The following is a 20,921-nucleotide window of genomic DNA, read 5'->3' as shown; positions in this document are numbered from 1 at the left end:
CTCTCTCTCTCTCTCTCTCTGTATCTATATATATATATATATATATATATATATATATATATATATATATATATATATATATATATATATATATATATATAGATTGACTAATATGCTTTCGGTAGCATATGGGCTGAAGTGCTACCGGTCCAAATTTGAAATTTCAAAATTCAAAAAGTCGATCTGAACCGTTCATCTTGTTCTCCATATTAACATGTGCTTGGAGACCAAATTTTATATTTTTCTGAATTTTGTTACTATTTATTAAGCCACTTTGAAAATCGCTGATCCAACGGTAGCACTGTTTTGTTAAGCCACGTTAGATCAGCGATTTTCAAAGTGACTTAATATATAGTAAAAAAAACAAGAAAAATATAAAATTTGGTCTCCAAGAACATATTAATATGGAAAATCTCTCTCTCTCTCTCTCTATATATATATATATACACACACACACACACACACATATAGATATACATATATATATACATTTACATATACATATACATTTACACACACACACAGACACACACACACATATATAGAGTAAGGCTACCATGATTTGCAAATTAAAGTGGAGGTTTTAATTTATGTTCATATCTCTAGTTTTAAAGTTCAAATAGTCAATTTGAACTTCTCAACATGTTATTCATATTGAAATGTACTTGTAGACCAAATTTTACATTTTTTGAAAAAATTTTTACTTTTTTTTTTAGAATTTTTCAAAATCAGTGTTTTTCATTAAATAAAAAATAAAAATTCAGAAAAATACTTATTTTGAAAAATTCTAAAAAAATAGTAAAAATTTTCCAAAAAAATGTAAAATTTGGTCGCCAAGCACATTTCAATATGAAAAATATGTTGAGAAATTTGGATTGACTATTTAAATTTTGAAATTAGAGATATAAGCGTAAATTAAAATGCCCACTTTAATTTGCAAATCATGGTAGCCTTACTATATATATATATAGGTAGGCTACCTGATAAGGATGAAATAAGTAGTGATTTTTTCCTATTACTTGATCTAAAATATTGTTATTTATTGAATTACAATTACTCATTTTCTATAGACTAGCTGATATTATTACTATTAAAACTTGTTGGATATACGAGACTCAGCCTTTGGTTTAGTGGCAAAGAAAATATTTTCGTATGAGAAGTTGTAGATTCTAAATCCAAATGAGAGATCTTAAAAGTTATCTCAGGAATGCAGATTCTATTTTTCTCGCCTAACTGCCAGAGTGAGAGTTGATAAATTATTGTAATTAAAGCAACTTGGTTTGTAGTTGTACATGCATCCTCCCTAGTTAAAACCAGAGTCCGTATCCTCCGGGGTACCCGACTGAGTACAACTATTATTAAATTTCAGTTGAGTGATTAAAATTCAGTATCTATCATATAAGGGATCTGTTGAGATTTGTGCCAAGTTAAAATAGACGGCCAGTTCGGAATGTTTGGATAACTTTAGACCGGGCATCAGACAGATTTTGGTGCAACACTGTAACATGGAAACATGGAAATTGCCAATACTAGGGATGAAGCCTCGTCTTATATTCCTCAAACCCAATTTGCAAAAAATCCAAGTCCTGAAAATACTATTACTTGTATTCAATTGATATCAGGAATTTCTGTTAACATGGACAAATCTGAAATCATATTATCAGGAGATATGGAACAGTGATCTGGCAAATTGGTATCCATTCTACGATACAAGGAGGGTTCATACCTGCTAACATACTTGGGTCATCCGCTGTCAGACAAGAAGTTAGCAAAATCAGTCTATATCCCACTAATTGAGAAATTCAGCAAAATCAGGATGGGCTGCAGGGTTCTTGTCATTGGAGGGAAGAGTTGTATCGGAGCTTCCGACATACTTCATGTCTGTGTTCAGATTGCCCATGTGGGTCATTGATGAAATTGATAAAATAAGAAGAAACTTTCTATGGAGAGGGGCAAATATGGAACAAAGGAAAATTCAATAGAAAAATTGGGATATTGTCTGTACTCAGTAGAACAAAGGAGGCAGGGGGGTTAGGTTTTCGTGATCTCAGATCCTTTTATGATGCCCTATTAGCCAAATGGTACTGGTATTGGATGAAAACGGATAGAAGAATATGGAAGGACCTATTTGAAATAACAACAACAAATGAGGGTTCTTGTGAAATACCTTCTTGCAAATTTTTTCAGAAGACACTCATGCCGCTAATAAAATTTTGTGATTGTTTCACACTAAGAATGCCAGCTAATCTGTTGCAAATATCATTCTGGTACCATAACAGGGGAGAAGGTTTCCTTTATCATCAATACCCAGCCCTACTGTCATTTGTAATCACACCATCAATATCACTATGCGAGTTAAATATTCCATGAAAAATAACAAATTCCTACATGTTTCTATTTTTGCGGTTACTTTCATGGTATGTACACAGTTATATTCCATGAAAAATAACAAATTCCTACATATTTCTATTTTTGAAGTTGGAAAATTATTTCTTCTACAAAATATTTGTTATTTAAACCTCAGATTGCACACGCTGCTTAGCTGAGTCAGAGTCTTGTGCTCTTACTAGTAGATATATCTTCTTTACTTGTGCTCTTACTAAATTCATGACACTTAAATATATAAGTTCAATTGAAAAAAAAAAATGTAACTAATACTTCATTTATGTTTTTAAACCCAATTAATATACAGATGCTACTAGGGTTCCTTTCACCTAATTAAGAAGATATATAAAGAGGTGTTTTTTTTATTATCTTATATCTGTACTTGTAATTCACATCCAACATTATTTATATACATTTTTTTTAAAAATTTTTGTATCTGATAATTTATGTATCCGGAATGAGACAGGAGGCACAAGTTGTTTTACCTGATTTATGCTGGTCCCTTGCTATTCTCCTCTCTTAATTTGGGGATTGTATAATTTTACTAGGCCATATATAACAGTTCTATTTCTGTACAGCCCAAGCTGCTTTAGAGAGCCCAATGATGATGAACTTTTGGGCCTAACACATTTTGCAAAGCAATTTCCGACGCAATAAGAGTTGGTAGGTTGGTGACCTAATTCGGATTAAGTACATCCAATTTCTAATATGGCATATTTATTGATATTACTAAGTATTGTTTACCAATAAAAATAAAATTACAGATGTGTTCTCAACTATTTAGACAGATGTGTATTAAATTTGAGTTAATTAAAAAATTGACTGATCATTTATTATATATAACGTCAATAAATTGTTTGATTTAAAGCTAAACAACTTTTCGAGCTATCTAAGAAATAAACAACACCCATGCAATTTGAAGTTTTTAATTTAAACAATATTTTTTAGGATATCATATAGTTATATGCTAGAATTATATATATATATATATATATATATATATATATATATATATATATATATATATAGAGAGAGAGAGAGAGAGAGAGAGAGAGAGTTAGGCTGGGTGCTATGGATAGCATAGTGGCCTCTATGCTACGGCTCAATATTCGAGTTTTCAAAATCCAAACGGTCGATCCGAACCGTTCATCTTATTCTCCATATTAATATCTGCTTGGAGACCAAATTTTACATTTTTCTAAATTTTTTTACTATTTTACAAAATTGTTGATCCAACGGTGGCTGCACAAAACAGTAAAACCGTTGGATTAGCGATTTTCAAAGTGGCTTAATAAATAGTAAAAAAATTCAGAAAATTATAAAATTTGGTCTCCAAGTAGATATTAATATGGAGAATAAGATGAACGGTTCGGATCGACCTTTTGGATTTTGCAAACTCGAATATTGAGCCGTAGCATAGAGGCCACTATGCTATCCATAGCACCCCAGCCTAACTCTCTCTCTCTCTATATATATATATAGGAATATGCTAGCATGCTATGCATAGCATAGAGCCCCTCCATGCAACGGCTCGGATTTCGAGTTTTCAAAATTCTAACGGTCGATCCGAACCGTCCATCTTGTTCTCCATATTAATATGTGTTTGGAGACCAAATTTTACATTTTTTTTGAAATTTTTTTACTATTTATTTAGATTTATTGAAAATCTCTGTTTTTTTATGTTCCAGATTTGCTGAAAAACAGGGATTTTCAATAAATCTAAAGATATAGTAAAAAAATTCAAAAAAATGTAAAATTTGGTCTCCAAACACATATTAATATGGAAAACAAGATGAACGGTTTGGATCGACCGTTAGGATTTTGAAAACTCAAAATCCGAGCCGTTGCATGGAGGGGCTCTATGCTATGCATAGCATGCTAGCATATTCCTATATATATATATATATATTTTTATAAAAGTGACATGCTTTTTGGTTTTCTACATGATGGAAGATAAAAGTTGTTTAGCCATCACCGAGAAGCCAATAAATTGAAACCACATATTTTTTTTAAATTGTTTAAGAAATGACTATTTTATGTTCAGATTATTTCCAATATGATGCCCTACTTACCAAAATGATAAATAAGTCATTCAATTTTGGTCTTTGATTTTTATTGAGTGTTCCAATGATGGTTTATATGGTCTCAAATAATTCCCTTAAAACAAATCCCAGCTTTCTATTACCAAAAGATTCACTAAAATAATTTTGCATTATAATTAAATTCTTGGCACATCATACATTAGTAATAGTGATTACTGATGAGAAAATAAGCATCCAAAGAATACATTAACATAAAATTAAAAGAACCAGCATAAACAACTAGAATTTCAACAGTTTACAAGACAAGAATGTATCCATGTTTGTTGTGGTTGGTAGATTCAAATGTTTAAAATTATTTTGGTTGTTATTTGAAATTTCACTAAAAAAAATTGTTATAATTTGCTAACAGAAATTCCAAATGTAGTCACAATTAAGCATTGTTTTTTTTCCCAAATAATATAGCAATTGATTAAAAAAAAGAAATGAACCTCCAAAGGAAGCTTGTACCGAAGAGTCATGTATGCCTTGAAAGCACTGACACTGTTAAATAAGTGCACCCTTTTAAATCCAATAGTATTGCCGTTATTTTCTACGCGAGGGTTCTCTCTGAAATACCGGTACCCACTCTGTTCAAATGTGACGAACCGTACTGGGTTTCTCGTAGAAGAGCTGGTATGGTATACTGTCTCGGCATCTTCACCAGAATGCATCACTATTGCTGCTATCATGGCATTGACCACCATGTCCCCCGGTATCTGCATTCATATTATTCATTTGCTATGTAAAACAATCAAGCTATTTCAGAAGAGTGAAACTATGTGCATAGCAGGGATTGGTCCGTACTATGGATCATTATTTTCATTTTCAAAATTCAAATAGTCTATCTGAACCGTTCAACATGATCTTCATTTGAAAATGTACTTGCAAACTTCATTTTACATTTTTTTGAATTTTTTATTATTTCTTAGATAGGAAAAAAATCACTACTATTGAATGTTCTAGAAATTTTAAATCAAGTGATTTTCTAACTATCTAAAAAAATAAAAAATAATTGTAAAAAAAATGCAAAATTTGATCTACAAGTACATTTTCATATGGAGAATTTGGAATGGTTCAGATTGATTGTTTAGATTTTAAAAATTGAGATTTTCATCCATAGTATGGACCAATATGAGCTATGCATAGTACCGTGGCCTATCCATACAAATTGAAGCTTTTCATTGGAAACTTTCAGAATAGATTAATCAATTAATTAGAAAAAAATTATGAACTAACCACATCCATAATCTCCTTAAGATCAGCTAGGTAGCATGAAAGGTTTCCTTTTGCATATCCAAGTATAAAGCTATCTATTGTCCTGTAACAAAAACAGTAATTATTTCAGTTCAACAAATTAATCACAATTTTTCATAACTTGCACCCAAAATAATATATTTCCATTTTTTTTTAATTTCCAACATTTTTACTGTTGCATACAAAAACCAGTTGAGCTTGCAATCAATGCTAAAGGAAATTATTGATTATAGCGGGATTTTATCAAAAAACCAATATTGTTTTTTAAATAATAAATGAAGAAAAGAAAGGATACCTGATGCCTTCCATCCAACCAGGTAGGGTTCCTTGTACAAGCTAGTAATAATAGTAGGTCTTATGATAACAAGAGGTACATCTCCTCTCATGTGACCAAGTACCATCTCACCCAGTGCTTTTGTAAATACATATGTATTGTGTAAGTAGAATTACTACATGAACATAAGCACTTTGATCATCTTTAATTATGCATTAGAAAATGCATCATAAGAGCAAAAGACCATTAAAGATTCCAAGAACTTGAAACAACATGATATTACGTTAAATACTATAATTAAATTAAAACATAATACATAAGCGTACCTCTAGCATTCATGGTGGTCAACAAGCAAGTACTTCAACGATGATCGCAAACCCTAGATCCTTCGAGGTTGCGCCGGGTCGATTTCTCTCTCTCGCTCTGTTTCACTTTTGCTAATGGAGAGCAAAATCCTTTTAATGGTTGTATGTGAGAATATGTAGAGAGAGGATCAGCCAGGACTCTAATTTATACCCTACACTCATTCTATCCATCAACGATATGAGTGGGGATGAGTGGGCGGTTAATCCATAAATAGATATCCAATTATAATTCATGTAACCATTAATCCATAAATAGATATCCAATTATAATTCATGTAACCATTCCCCAAAAATATATATACATATATAAATGGATATGTTTAATAAATAGGTTACTCAAAATAGGATTCCATAAATAGATTCTAGAAATAGAATAACTGAATATTCTAACTTTAATAGAATAACTGAATATTCTAACATTCTCCCACTTATTCAGTAATTCGTAATGAATATAACTTTAATAACATATATGAACTTTAAGACTAGTGATAATATATATGCAATATATTCCATAATTTCGGTATGACATAATGTTTATCCTTAATCAAAATCAAAATGAGTCATGGCGGTTGTAAGTCAGTATATCGACTCATTCCCTTCCATGTACCACAATATTAATCTCAATTAATATAAACCATAAGGGCTTTAACATAATGATCCCTTTAATTGTTCTTGCAAAGAACTGATTATTATTTAAATATAACAATAAGGTATACCAACATAAGTAAATAACAATCAAATAGAAACAAACAAACAATGAACTCTTTAATAATATTAATTCAAAGTTTTACAAATAACAAAATCATGCACACTCAACTAAACCCATATTTACGACATGCTCCATAAATGTCTTGGGCGCTAATCCTTTGGTTAAGGGATCAGCTATCATTTTGTCGGTGCTTATATGTTGAATCGTAATTGTTCGCTTCTGCACTTCTTCTTTCACAGCCAGGTACTTTATTTCCATGTGCTTTGCACCTTTAGAGTACCGGTCGTTCTTACTGAAGAAGACTGCTGCAGCGTTGTCACAATAAATTTTCAGCGGCTTGGCGATACTGTCAACATACCCAAGCCCTGAAATAAAATTCCGCAGCCATAATCCTTGTATCGTGGCCTCAAAGCAAGCCACGAATTCGGCTTCCATAGTGGATGCAGCGATAATAGTCTGCTTCGCACTTTTCCATGAGACTGCTCCTCCTGCTAATAGATACACAAAGCCACCTGTGGACTTGCGTGTGTCAATGCATCTGGCATAATCTGAATCTGAGTATCCGCGACCGATTGTTTCTAAGCAATCGGTCTTCCTGTAGGTTAACATAAGATTCTTCGTTCCTTGAAGATAGCGGAGTATCTTTTTCGCCGCTTTCCAATGTTCCATCCCTGGGTTGCTTTGAAATCTGCTAAGTATGCCTACGGCAAAGCTTATGTCTGGTCTTGTACATGTCTGGGCATACATTAGGCTACCAACCACAGACACGTAAGGGATGTTTTTCATTTCTGATTTCTCCAATTCGTTCTTAGGACATTGAAACAATCCAAACTTGTCCCCTTTCTGAATTGGCACTGACCCACTTGAGCATTTATCCATATTGTATCTCTCAAGAATTTTATTTATATATGTTTTCTGAGACAAACCTAACAATCCTTGTGATCTATCGCGGAATATTTCAATTCCGATCACATAGTTTGCCTCACCCATATCTTTCATTTCAAAATTCTTTGAGAGAAATTTCTTGGTTTGATGTAACATACCAAGATCATTAGTGGCCAACAAAATATCGTCAACATATAAGACTAGAAACATTATCTTACTTCCACTGACTTTGGTATATATACAACGGTCAACGATGTTTTCTTTAAAACCAAAAGACGTAATAACATCGTTGAACTTAAGATACCATTGTCGTGAGGCTTGTTTTAGCCCATATAGTGACCTTTTCAATTTGCAAACCTTGTGTTCCTTCCCCCCAATTGAAAAGCCCTCAGGCTGATCCATGTACACTTCTTCCTCTAACTCGCCATTTAGAAAAGCTGTCTTGACATCCATTTGATGTAGCTCTAAGTCATAATGAGCTACCAAAGCTAAGACTATTCTGAGAGAATCCTTTTTCGAGACGGGCGAAAAAGTTTCATTGTAGTCAATGCCATCTTTCTGAGTAAAACCTTTGGCAACAAGTCTTGCTTTATATCGTTCGATTTTGCCTTTAGAATCACGTTTGATCTTGAAGATCCATTTACATCCAACTTTCTTGGAACCGTGAGGCAAATCAACGAGATCCCAAACTTTCTTTCATAGCATTTACCCAATGTTCTGAGTCTTCACTTTGTATGACTTTAGTGTAGGAAACAGGGTCGTCAATACTTGAATCAATTTCTAATTCATTGAAGTACACATAATCATCTATTTGATTTTGTTTACGCTCACGTGCGGAGCGTCTCAATTCAATAGGTTGGGATTGTACTATCTCTTCGTTAACGACATCATTTATGGGAATTTCCTCATTCTCAGTTTGTTGTTCCAAATTGACATTAAGTTGCGGAGCAACATTTGGAACAACTCTTTTCGAAATCATGGGCATTTGTACAATAATAGGTACAATGTCTTGCCGCGTGACTTCCTGAATGTCAACACTTGGTTGACTTGAACTCCCACTGTTTTCATCATTTTCGATGAATTTAGCATTTCCGGATTCTACAATTCTCGTACTATGGTTAGGACAATAAAAACAGTACCCTTTTGATTTTTTTCTGGATAACCAATAAAATAACCACTGATGGTTCGGAAATCCAATTTCTTTTCATGTGGATTGTAAATTCTTACTTCCGCTGGACAGCCCCAAACGTGTAAATGCCTTAAACTCGGTTTCCTTCCCGTCCATAACTCAAAAGGAGTAGTTTCAACGGACTTACTAGGAACTCTATTCAACAAATACATGGCTGTCTTTAAAGCGTACATCCACAAATACTTAGGTACATTAGCATGACTTAACATGCTTCTAACCATTTCAATTAAAGTACGATTCCTACGTTCGGCGACACCATTTTGTTGTGGTGTGCCTGGCATTGTGTATTGCGCAACAATGCCTCGCTTTTCTAAAAATTTAGCGAATGGACCAGGATTTTGACCCGATTCGTCATACTTTCCATAATACTCACCACCCCGGTCAGATCTAATAATCTTCACTTTTCGTTCCAGTTGCCTTTCAACCTCAGTGACGAAAATTTCGAGAGCGTCAACTGATTGAGATTTTTCATGCAAAAGGTAAATGAATCCGTAACGTGAGTAATCATCGATAAAGGTGATGAAGTATTTTTCTTTACTAAAGGAGGGGACGTCAAATGGACCACAGATATCAGTATGGATAATTTCTAATAATTGTGAACTTCTTGTGGCGCCTTTCTTTGATTGTTTGGTTTGTTTCCCTTTAATACAATCAATGCATGTTCCAAAATTTGTAAAGTCTAAGTTCGGAAGAACCTCGTTCTTTACAAGACGTTGGATTCGGTCTTTGGATATATGACCAAGTCTTTTATGCCACAAGTAAGCCGAATTATCATTTATGTTAGCTCGTTTAATTCCTACGTTAAAATGCACAGTACATAGAGATTGGACAAAAACATTATCAAGACAAAGCTTGTAAAATCCATCAACTAAAATTCCATTACCAATCACACAATTGTTTTTACATACATAACAATAATTTGAACCAAAGTTAACTTCATAACCTAAATTATCAAGTTTAGATACAGAGATTAAATTCCTACTAAAAGTAGGTACATAAAGTGTATGAAGTAAATCTAAAGTACAGTCGGTGTCAGTAATGAGTCGATACGTTCCAACTCCCGCAACTGGTACTCTTTCTTTACTTCCGGTCATCACTGATCTCTCATTTAGACTTGTGGTCTGGATTGAAAGGAATCCCTGCATGTTATTAGAAATGTGAGTGCTAGAACCAGAATCAAACCACCAGGTGTTATTAGGAACATCAATAAAATGAGATTCAAAACATACTAAGGCACTATTCATACCTTTCTTTTCGAACCATTTGCGACGCTTCATGCAATCTTTCTGGAAATGCCCAACTTTCTTGCAAAAGTTGCACCTTTCCTTGCTTGTCTTTTTGAATGTTCCTTTAGAATCTTTCTGGGTTGGAGAACCCTTTTTCTTTCCTTTTCCACCACCTGATTTCTTGACGTTGCTTGTGCTAGCGCCATTATGGTTCACAAGGTGGACCGCGGGAGGCTTGTTATCTTTGATTCTTTGCTCCTCTTGGATCAACATTCCAGACAATTCATGAACTGTCCACTTATCTTTAAGTGTGTTGTAGTTCATTTGGAATGGTCCATACTGATCAAAAGGCAAAGAATTGATTATAAACTGAACCAAAAATGGTTCCTCCACGGTCATTCCGACACCCTTGAGTTTTGAGGCTAAGGATGTCATCTCAAGTATGTGCTGGTGCATAGTAAGACTGCCATCATATTTCATGGTGGTCAGTTTTGACATTAGCGTACTTGCAACACTCTTATCAGCACTTTGAGATTGTGCTTTAACACTTTCTAAAAAGTCCTTGGCACTTTCAGTAGTCGGAAGCGAAATTTTGACATTAGTTGCCACAGTCATCTTAAGAAACATCAATGCCATTCTGTTTTGTTTCTCCCAACCAGCCATTAGAGCCTTTTCTTCAGCGCTGCTAGAGTTAGTAAGAGCAGCGGGCTTTTTGGTTAGGATGGCATCCTCAAGATCCATTGAGCCAAGTGCAAACTGCACTTGTTCATCCCATTCTGTAAAGTTGAGTCCATTAAAGGTCACAACTGACTGAACCATTGATGCGAATCCGACACCGGCAGGAGTGAAACCTTTATTTAGAAAAATTATGAAGAATAATTAGATTTCAAGTGGTAATTATAAAATAGATATTTTCATCTTATTTTGTAAAATAATTACTCTAATTCTTTAGGATCAAGCTTCTTTGCATCTACCTTTAAGATCAAACTCGACAATATGACAAGAAACTAAAGAAAATCCTTACGTGAAACTTTTAATATCCTTTTATTTATCTTCATAACCCGTTCGGCCAGTTGTCTAAGTCTTGAAATCACAACCAGGAAAGTCAGGGAGCACTTGGCTCTGCTACGAGTTCCGACTTTCCTAGACATTGCTTCATTCTTAAGTTAGTACAACAGCTCTTACTAAGGTTTTTTTTTTTTTTTTTTTTTTTGAGTTAAGAAAATTCTCTTGTTTATTATTAGTTAAACTTTAAGTAATTATACTTATTTTAACTTTTATTAGGGAGATAGTAAAGAAAGAACACTTTAAGAGGTAAGAAGGCTTTAATGTAAGTATAATTAAGAAGAGATATTAGAAGATGTACGTTAATGCTTTGAATCTTCTAATATAACCTTAATTCAGATATTAATTCAGATTTAGGAGCAGTGACGTAAGATAAACCCTAATCACCCTTTGGGGCTAATTAAGATCTACAACCTAATAATATAATATATCTAATATATATTATATAACACTAGATCCTAACAAATTAAGATCTACAACCTAATAATATAATATATCTAATATATATTATATAACACTTTAATTAGTAATTTTATTGGTGTCTCATCGTGCCACCTTTGGATATACACAATTGACAATAACGTAAATTACTTGCAACTTTAATGTATAAATCATAAGAACGACGTATCTACCTTTGGGAGTATACTTAATGTCTCATGATTTAATACGATAGCAATAAAAGAAAAGAAAAAAATAAATAAAACTACATTATTGAAGCACTTTAATTAGCAATTTCGTTGGTGTTCTATTGTGCTACCTTTGGGCAAACACAATTTTACATAATAACGAAAGTTGCTTGCACTTTTAATGTGTTTAATCATAAGAGCGGCAGACCTACCTTTGGGAGTATCCTTAATGCCTTATGAATTAACACGCAATTCAATTCAATATCTATATGATGATTAAATATCATATCACATAAAATAATCATTCAAATTATTCTTTCAAGTCTAACCCTAACTTCCCCATAAACTTGCAATTCAATTGGGGATTATCAATTTTACAAGTTCTAATTTTATAGATTAATCTATAATAGTTTAATTGTAGAAATTTAATGAATATTATGAAGTTTCCAAGCAAGGCTCTGATACCACATGTAAGTAGAATTACTACATGAACATAAGCACTTTGATCATCTTTAATTATGCATTAGAAAATGCATCATAAGAGCAAAAGACCATTAAAGATCCCAAGAACTTGAAACAACATGATATTACGTTAAATACTATAATTAAATTAAAACATAATACATAAGCGTACCTCTAGCATTCATGGTGGTCAACAAGCAAGTACTTCAACGATGATCGCAAACCCTAGATCCTTCGAGGTTGCGCCGGGTCGATTTCTCTCTCTCGCTCTGTTTCACTTTTGCTAATGGAGAGCAAAATCCTTTTAATGGTTGTATGTGAGAATATGTAGAGAGAGGATCAGCCAGGACTCTAATTTATACCCTACACTCATTCTATCCATCAACGATATGAGTGGGGATGAGTGGGCGGTTAATCCATAAATAGATATCCAATTATAATTCATGTAACCATTAATCCATAAATAGATATCCAATTATAATTCATGTAACCATTCCCCAAAAATATATATACATATATAAATGGATATGTTTAATAAATAGGTTACTCAAAATAGGATTCCATAAATAGATTCTAGAAATAGAATAACTGAATATTCTAACTTTAATAGAATAACTGAATATTCTAACATATTGGGCCATCCAAATTTCCTTGCCCTTTAACATACAAAAAGTATATTAACATAATTAATTACATTCAATAAATGTAGAAGAAACATCAAACTTGTGTGTGTTTATGCATGTATCTCACATTCTCACTGTAGGTGATAATTAAGAGTACTAGAAATCATAAATGCTTATCTGCTATGCATAATTATTTTTTCCTGAAGTTACTGGCAGTACTCTTTTTGAACCCACAAAAGAAAAAAGGAAAACAAAGAGAAAAAAAAAGGCTATGGTACTATGCATAGTGAAACGTTCAACAAGATTTTTATATGAAAATATACTTGTAAACTAAATTTTCTACTTTTTTTAGATATATAGAAATAATCACTCTTGAATGATCTAAAATATAATATTTAGATCAAGTGATATTCTACCTATCCAAAAAGTAGTAAAAAGTTCTAAAAAATGAAAAAAATGATACACAAGTACATTTTCATATGGAGATCTTGATGAAAAGTTCATATCAATTGTTTCAACTTTGAAAATGAAGATATTGATCCATATATAGTGGACCAATATGCGCTATCCATAGTACCATAGCCTAACTAAAATAAATACAAGTTAGATCCTCTTTAGAACAGTGTTATTATTCTAACCTTTTGATGCCGAGTTCTTTCATGGCTGTCCTCTCTAACTTCTCAGTACTTTTTAGTGAATCCGTCTACGACAACTGGAGATCTCTCTTTGTTTCTTCGACCAATCGGAGCTCCGACTCAATGTCTAAGTTTGAGCTTCCATTCAATGTTGCTCCCATTTTAAGTGGTTTCTCTTGTATTAGGCCTTCTTGCAACCCAGCAACATATGCTGTTCATATACACATTTATGTATTTAATATAGAAAATATTTCTTTGTTCAACACAATTTCTTTGAATTTACGTTATTCTCTACCTATTACTTCAAATATAACTTTTTACATCTTTTCTAAATATCCTGTTTACATAGTTTACAAAAACTATGTACCAGATTGTCACAATTAATTGATACATTAAAATTCTAAAGGTAATGAAACTGAAATATTGATATAAATTAGTACATACCAGTTGAAACATGAAGAAGCATCTTTAAGTTAATACATTTCTTTGCAAACTCCAAAATATTCTTAGCTCCTAATGTATTGACATCTAAAGAAACATCATACCTAAATCCAAAAAAGTAATAAATTATTAAGAAAATTAATGGGTATATATGCTGTTTAACAATTTTATTTTGAAATAATAACAAGTATTACTTAATTATTATCAATGTTATTTATTTAATTTACCTCTCATAGAAGTTTGTAGTAGCTGCATTGTTAACAATTATGTCGATTTCATGGAACAAATTTTCAACTTGGGAGCTTTCAATCCCTAAATTTTCATAAATGACATCTCCTGCAATTGGAGAAATCTTTTCTTCCATGAACTTGTTGTACTCCTTGCCATGTTCTTCTTTCAAAACCTTAAATAATTCCTTCCCAATCACCTATAATTAATAATAATTAAGACTGAGTCCGTTAAATAATGGTATCCCTTTAAGTTTTTTTTTGTAATGTAAATTCATATCTATTCATGAAGTACACTTAGAAACAGATATTTAATTGTCATAGCAATTAATGGGTAGACATAATATTATATTGTTTTTTATGAAGTAGGCGAAAGGAAAAAATTGAAACAAAAGTATTTTCACGAAGAATATGGTTGATTATACGGTTATAAGAAGAACTGAATTTCAAATCTTTATCTTCAATCTTTTATTTTTTTTTAACTGAAAATATATTTGGATTGAGATTTAAAATTTCGGCATTTTTAACCAAAACTAAATTTTATTCAGCATCTTCTTAAAAATTTAATTTAAAATTTTATATATATTAACAAAAAAGAAATCGCAATAGGATAGATTGCCACAGTGCCAAACACTTAGCAATAATAACAAAAGAAGTAATTATTTCCAATAATAAGTAAATAACTAAAGAAGTTCAATTAATTATATTACTTTGATTTGACTTTTACTGACAGGTGTCAGGTAATGGTGTCCTGACCTATGGAATGCCTTTTTACACTTTAAAACTACTCAAGAATTGTCAATGCAAAAAAAAGTTTCATGTATTATAGTTGAACATATTCAACTGTTTCATGAATTTGTATATAATTTGTGGATAACTTCAATAGAAATTAAATTTCAGAATTGCTTCTTTATGAATTTGTATGTAATTTGATGTTCTTCCTTAATTTTTTTTTTGGTTCAAGTTTCATAGCATCATAAATGGTGTGAACACCCTTCCAACAAACAATTTTATCCTATTGATGAACATTATCTTTAATTAATTTCTACTTACCAAAACTGGAAATGTACAGATGTACTGTTATATCCCATTATTTTTTTTTGGCAAAGACATCCCTTTATTTTGAAAACGACATATAGTGTGAACACCCTTCCTAAAAAAAGTGTACAACTACTTGTAATGTTACTGTCAGATTGTCCTACATGTAGCATATAAATTTAATTTTCTGCTAGCTCATTAATTTTTTTTACCCATAATTCTTTTGCTAGCTACACAAGGAAAATAATTACCAAAGTGCACATCAATTGAATCTAGATCCAATCATTCAGTGGCTTTTATAGCAACCTTTTTTATTACATCAACTTATGATGCTTTTAACCATTGTTCCTACTAGTTTTATCTTTTACCATTTTGGGTTCATATTGTAGTGGCTAGATTATTTTTCCATTTCTTCTCCTTTATTTTTTACATGATTCAATATTTTGTGACAATGACAGAGATCTCTCTAAACTATATATATTACTCATTAGGATAGGTTGGTCTTAATTTCTTGTCTGCAATCTTTTCTAAAAGTACCTTGGATATATGAAAACTTTGTAAAGGCATTTTTGTCACACAATTTCCATTTTAGGAAGATTCCTCAAAAAAAAGATGTGGCTAAAAATCTAGATCATGATGTGGTGCAAATATTATATATCGCTCTCAATATATATATCAGATTTGGAACTTACAACCAAAAAAAAATAAACAATCATCTCATGAGAATGACAATAATTGTATATTAGTACTTGTTGGTTTAATTTGTTTGTTTACCTAAAAAGAATGAAATACCTCCCACTTAAAATATATTAATACATAATTAAAAATGTTTAGCTTGTGCTGTTATTTTCATTGTATGTGTACAAAATTATATTCCACGAAAAAAAAACAAATTCCTACATATGCTTCTATTTTAAAAGTACGAAAATTATTTCTCCTACAAAATATATGTGAGATATTAAAAAATCAAAGGAAATCAAACCTCAGATTGCACACGCTGTTTAGCTGAGTCAGAGTCTTGTGCTCTTACTAGTAGATATATCTTCTTTACCTGTGCTCAACCCTTAGAATTTTCTCCATCAAAACTGTTAAAAATCAGTATTAAAAATGTACTAGATTCATGACACTTAAAATAAGTGCAATTGAAAAGTTAAAAAAATGTAATTAATTGTTACATCTGCAAGAAAAAAAAAAAAAAAAATTGTAAAACGTTATAACGTTTTTAAAACGTTATGTAACGTTTTTTACTGTAAAACTTGATAATAATAGCAATTTTATGAAGGCTGGATTCAATTAAAACGTCATAACGTTTTCAGAAAACGTTATAACGTTTTATACACTAAATTATGCGTTTTAAACACTATTTCCTGCGTTTTTCACCAGCTGAATCGTTATAACGATTTACCAAAACGTTATAACGTTTTATCCGACAATGTGAGGGTCTATTCGCAAAATTCTGTGTCTCTTTCTCTCTCACTCCGTCCCTTCTCCATGCTTCTTGTGTGTTCCGCCAAAGAAAGAAGAAAAGAGAGAGAGAGCTTCCCCTCCCTCTAAAACTCACCAAAACTCCCGTAAAATCGAAGGAAGGAGCGAGAAATTGGTTGCTTCTCTCATATAGCTCTCCCATTCGGTATTCCCTTCTCTCCTCTTCTCTCTCTCAAAACCCAAATTTCACCATTGTTAGGGTTTTTGCTTAAACTCGAAATTCGTGTATAAATTGCGAGTAATCTATCTCCCTTGAGCTTCCATGTTGTTAATTTGGTGATTCTCTTCTCGATTTCATCTCAATCTCGATTTTCAATTTAGGGTTTTGCTCAAATCCGAAAATTAGGGGAAAATTGTAATTGTTTAGTCTAATCCAACCTAATAGAAGTGTAATCGGTAAGTCCCTTTCCCTATCTTTGAAACCTAGAATTTATTTCGATTTTTGATCAATTTAGGGTTTAATTAATCGACAAATTGAATTGTTACAAGAACCAAAATAGTGAGACGGTAAAGGAATTGTTACCAAATTGGAATTGTGTATGGTCTAGAGGACCCAAACGTGAATATGAGAATTGATAAGAGAGGTTAAGTAATTAAGACCAATGAAGAAAGGGTTGACACCAAAATATGTGAATTTCGTTAAGGAAAGTATAAAGAGATTAATACAACTCAAGCAATCATTCGAACAAAGGTTAAACCAAGGGTGCATGTAATATAGGTGTAGGCTCGGTCGAGCAAGACTTTGCGGGACATTTCGAGACGTCTGATCCATAACTAAGCGGTACGCTCGTCGTAATCAGGTGCGGGATTCTTGGACTTGTTTGATACTTTATTTTCAGGAATTAAACTGTTTATTCGTTTGTCATGTTGAATGCTTAATTGTTGCATACTTTGAAATTCATGCTGCATATTGATTCTCGCATAAATGAGAATGATTGAATTGTTCGGTTAAGGTAAATTGGCATGTTGGTATGGTTATTATTTGATTAGTTCTATTAATTGTTCTTGATGTGAATGAATCTGCCAGGCCGACCTGTTTAGGTGGCTGGATAAGGTGACGGTGACCTATCCGTTGACCTGTGTTTACGAATTTGCCAGGCCGACCTGTTTAGGTGGCTGGATAAGGTGACGCTGCTGACTTATGCGTTGACCTGTTAGAATTTGCCAGGCCGACCTGTTTAGGTGGCTGGATCAGGTGACGGTGACCTATCCGTTGATCTGTTTCTGAATTTGCCAGGCCGACCTGTTTAGGTGGTTGGATCAGGTGACGGTGACCTATCCGTTGATCTGTTTCTGAATTTGCCAGGCCGACCTGTTTAGGTGGCTGGATTCAGGTGACGGTGACCTATCCGTTGATCTGTTTACTGAATTTTGCAAGGCTGATAGCCGACTTTGGTTCTATTTGAATGAAATTGCAAAGTTGAGCAGTATGGCTGACTTTGATTCCGCGTGATTGCATTTTTGTCAAGTTGACCTGTATAGGTGACTTGTGACCAGACCTTAGGAAATGGTTAAGCCAAACAGCTACAGATGGGTGTCAGATAAAGGGTCCAGCTCGGTGGGCCATCTGTAGGTGCCAGTAACCCTACAGACGTGGGTTTGATAAAGGGTCCAGCTCGAAAGAACATCTGTAGTTGTTACAAGCCCTAATGAGTCGAGTTAAGCCAACTATGTGTTTATTTTGAAACTCATCTTGGAAATTCCGTGAACCGTGATCCAGTTTTATTAATTGTTGTCGAGCATATGCATTCCTTTTTATTATGAATATGTATTTGTTTGAATTGCTATTGAATGAGTTTCATTTTTGAATATGGAGTTTGATTGCAAGTCCAATAATCTAACTGTGGCAAATTCGCACTGAGAATTTATTCTCACCCCCTCCCTTTGGGTCATTTTCAGGTTTATTACAGGGATACAGCAGATGAGGATATTGGTAATGCATATAAAAGATCCACTGCCTTGCGTATATATATGCCTTAATAAATATACGCGGCAGGCTGTCAGACCCGGGATTTGGGGTGTGACATTAATAATTCATATATATGTGCTTTTAGACCATATTTTTTATGTTCCTCTCAAATGATTATATGTTGTAAAATTAATTTGTCCCTTTTAATACCAAAACTAACAGTTCGTATTGCACTAGGTGCATGCTTTTTTTTATTAAAAGCATCATGGCTAAGCTAAAATGGAGCAGCATTGATGTTTCCCTTTTTTTTTTTCCCCTTTGTTATCTTTTTGAGTTAAATGTAAACTACCAAATATTTAAAAATTGCCATTGCCTTCTTTGATATTCTTTTCATCATCTTTGAAGGCACAAATGCACACCCCCCATACGTATACATATACGTGTTAAACATATGCATAAGTGGACGCGTACATATTAAACATCTAAGCAATTTTGTTTATTTTTTTGAAGGTAAGGTGGCTAGGTGTCATCTTACGTTTTCCATTAACAAAAAATATTAACAAAAACATTGAAGAAAAATTTATCTTGCAAGCATTAAAATGGCGCAATGAAAATTTATCTAGCTAGGAATTAATAACATGTCGATAGAGATATATATAATTATATAAACACATACTCTTGCCAAGAAAACCAGTTGAGCCAGTGATGAGAATATTCTTTCCTTTGAAGTAACCTGCTATCTTACTTCCTTGATCCATCAGTCTATGTTCAGTCAGAGAAAAAGAGAAGAGAAGAGAGAAGAGAGAAGAGAGAAGAGAGAAGAGAGAAGAGAGAGAGAGATGGTTGTGTTTAAGGAATACAAGAGAAGGATGGTTGGGGTGCTTATATATAGCTTTTGTATGAGAAGAGCAAATGAAAGAGAACCAGAAAATTGATATATAATTATACTCCTAAGTCCTACAATTTTATACTCTAAAATTGATACTAATTTATAAAAGTCAAGTTTAAATGCTTTAAATGTTTTCGGTGGCATTAAGATTACCTCCAAAATATCAACATGCCATATAGCATTCCAAAGATGTTTTTAGATTAATTAACAATCATATGATTAATTTGCCAAAATGCTAACATATATGCCTTATAGCATCAAAAATATACTGTTTAGTTGACCAATCATATGATTTACCAAAATGATAGCATGCCATATAACATCATTTTTGTTTTTGTTTTGTTAAAAGTGTATAAATTCCACCGATTTCATTAAGAAAGCTTATCTGTTTTAAAGATCATGCCATTCATATAGCATCTAAAAGATACCTTTTAGTTTACCAATTATATGCATGATTGACTATGTCTAATAGATTCCTAATTAAAGATAATAGCAATGATATGACTTGTATAAATTTACCTAACAATTGTTTTCTCAAATTAACAGACAGATGGAGGCATGGAGAAAAAAAAACAACTTTTTTTTTTTTTAAATCAGATCACCATTGCAAATTAACAGGATGAGGTTATCTCAACAAAGAATATTATTTACTTTTACTATGTACTAATACACCTTTCTAGAGAAGATATCCGGATTTAGAATTTACCAATTGCTTGATCTTTAAAAAAAGATTTTATATACACCAACTTGAAGATTGGCTGTTAATTTTATAACTAAATTTTATATACACCAACTTGGAGAATTTTTTTTTATATATTGTATGCATGAGCTGCATGCATGACTTGGACTTGTATTTTTGTAACATCCTCAAAAATTTAGTTACCGTTAATTATGTTAAAAAACGATTTTAGTTATAATGTTCAAAACATTATATATGTCACTGAAAAAAAAAAAGGTTTCTGTGTAATATATCATCTTAAATACAACAAAGAGAAAAGAAATCGTCAACTTACTATTTTTGTTTTATTCTTTGATCACCAAAGATTTTGTGAAAATATTTCAAATGTCCGCCATAATTATGTATCATAATTATTTTTATTTTTTATTTTAATATTATTAAAATATAATACATATCTACCATTCATATCATCCT

General features: G+C 32.4%; 1 protein-coding gene and 1 pseudogene across 2 annotated transcripts in view; both read right to left on the bottom strand.

Annotated features, from left to right (window-relative positions):
• LOC144554118 (fatty acyl-CoA reductase 3-like) overlaps nucleotides 1-2,587 on the bottom strand; it is a 42,330-nt gene extending 39,743 nt beyond the window's left edge. Inside the window, exon 1 of the mRNA XM_078302363.1 lies at nucleotides 2,520-2,587. The gene's annotated coding sequence lies outside the window, so the exon portion shown is untranslated. The remainder of the gene's footprint in view (nucleotides 1-2,519) is intronic.
• Nucleotides 2,588-4,819: 2,232 nt separating this feature from the next.
• Nucleotides 4,820-19,707, bottom strand: LOC144554412 (putative fatty acyl-CoA reductase 4; annotated as a pseudogene). Its single transcript, XR_013511610.1, has 9 exons — nucleotides 19,556-19,707; nucleotides 16,468-16,570; nucleotides 14,448-14,647; nucleotides 14,224-14,324; nucleotides 13,783-13,990; nucleotides 13,157-13,177; nucleotides 6,016-6,155; nucleotides 5,703-5,784; nucleotides 4,820-5,182 (listed from the first exon to the last, which is right to left on the bottom strand). The product of XR_013511610.1 is annotated as a putative fatty acyl-CoA reductase 4 (transcript).
• Between the last annotated feature and the right edge of the window lie 1,214 nt (nucleotides 19,708-20,921).

This window comes from Carex rostrata, chromosome 5 (assembly GCF_964058835.1).
Source record: "Carex rostrata chromosome 5, lpCarRost1.2, whole genome shotgun sequence".
Lineage (NCBI taxonomy): Eukaryota > Viridiplantae > Streptophyta > Magnoliopsida > Poales > Cyperaceae > Carex > Carex rostrata.
The sequence above is the reverse complement of the archived record's forward strand: the minus strand, read 5'-3'. Positions and strand labels throughout refer to the sequence as shown.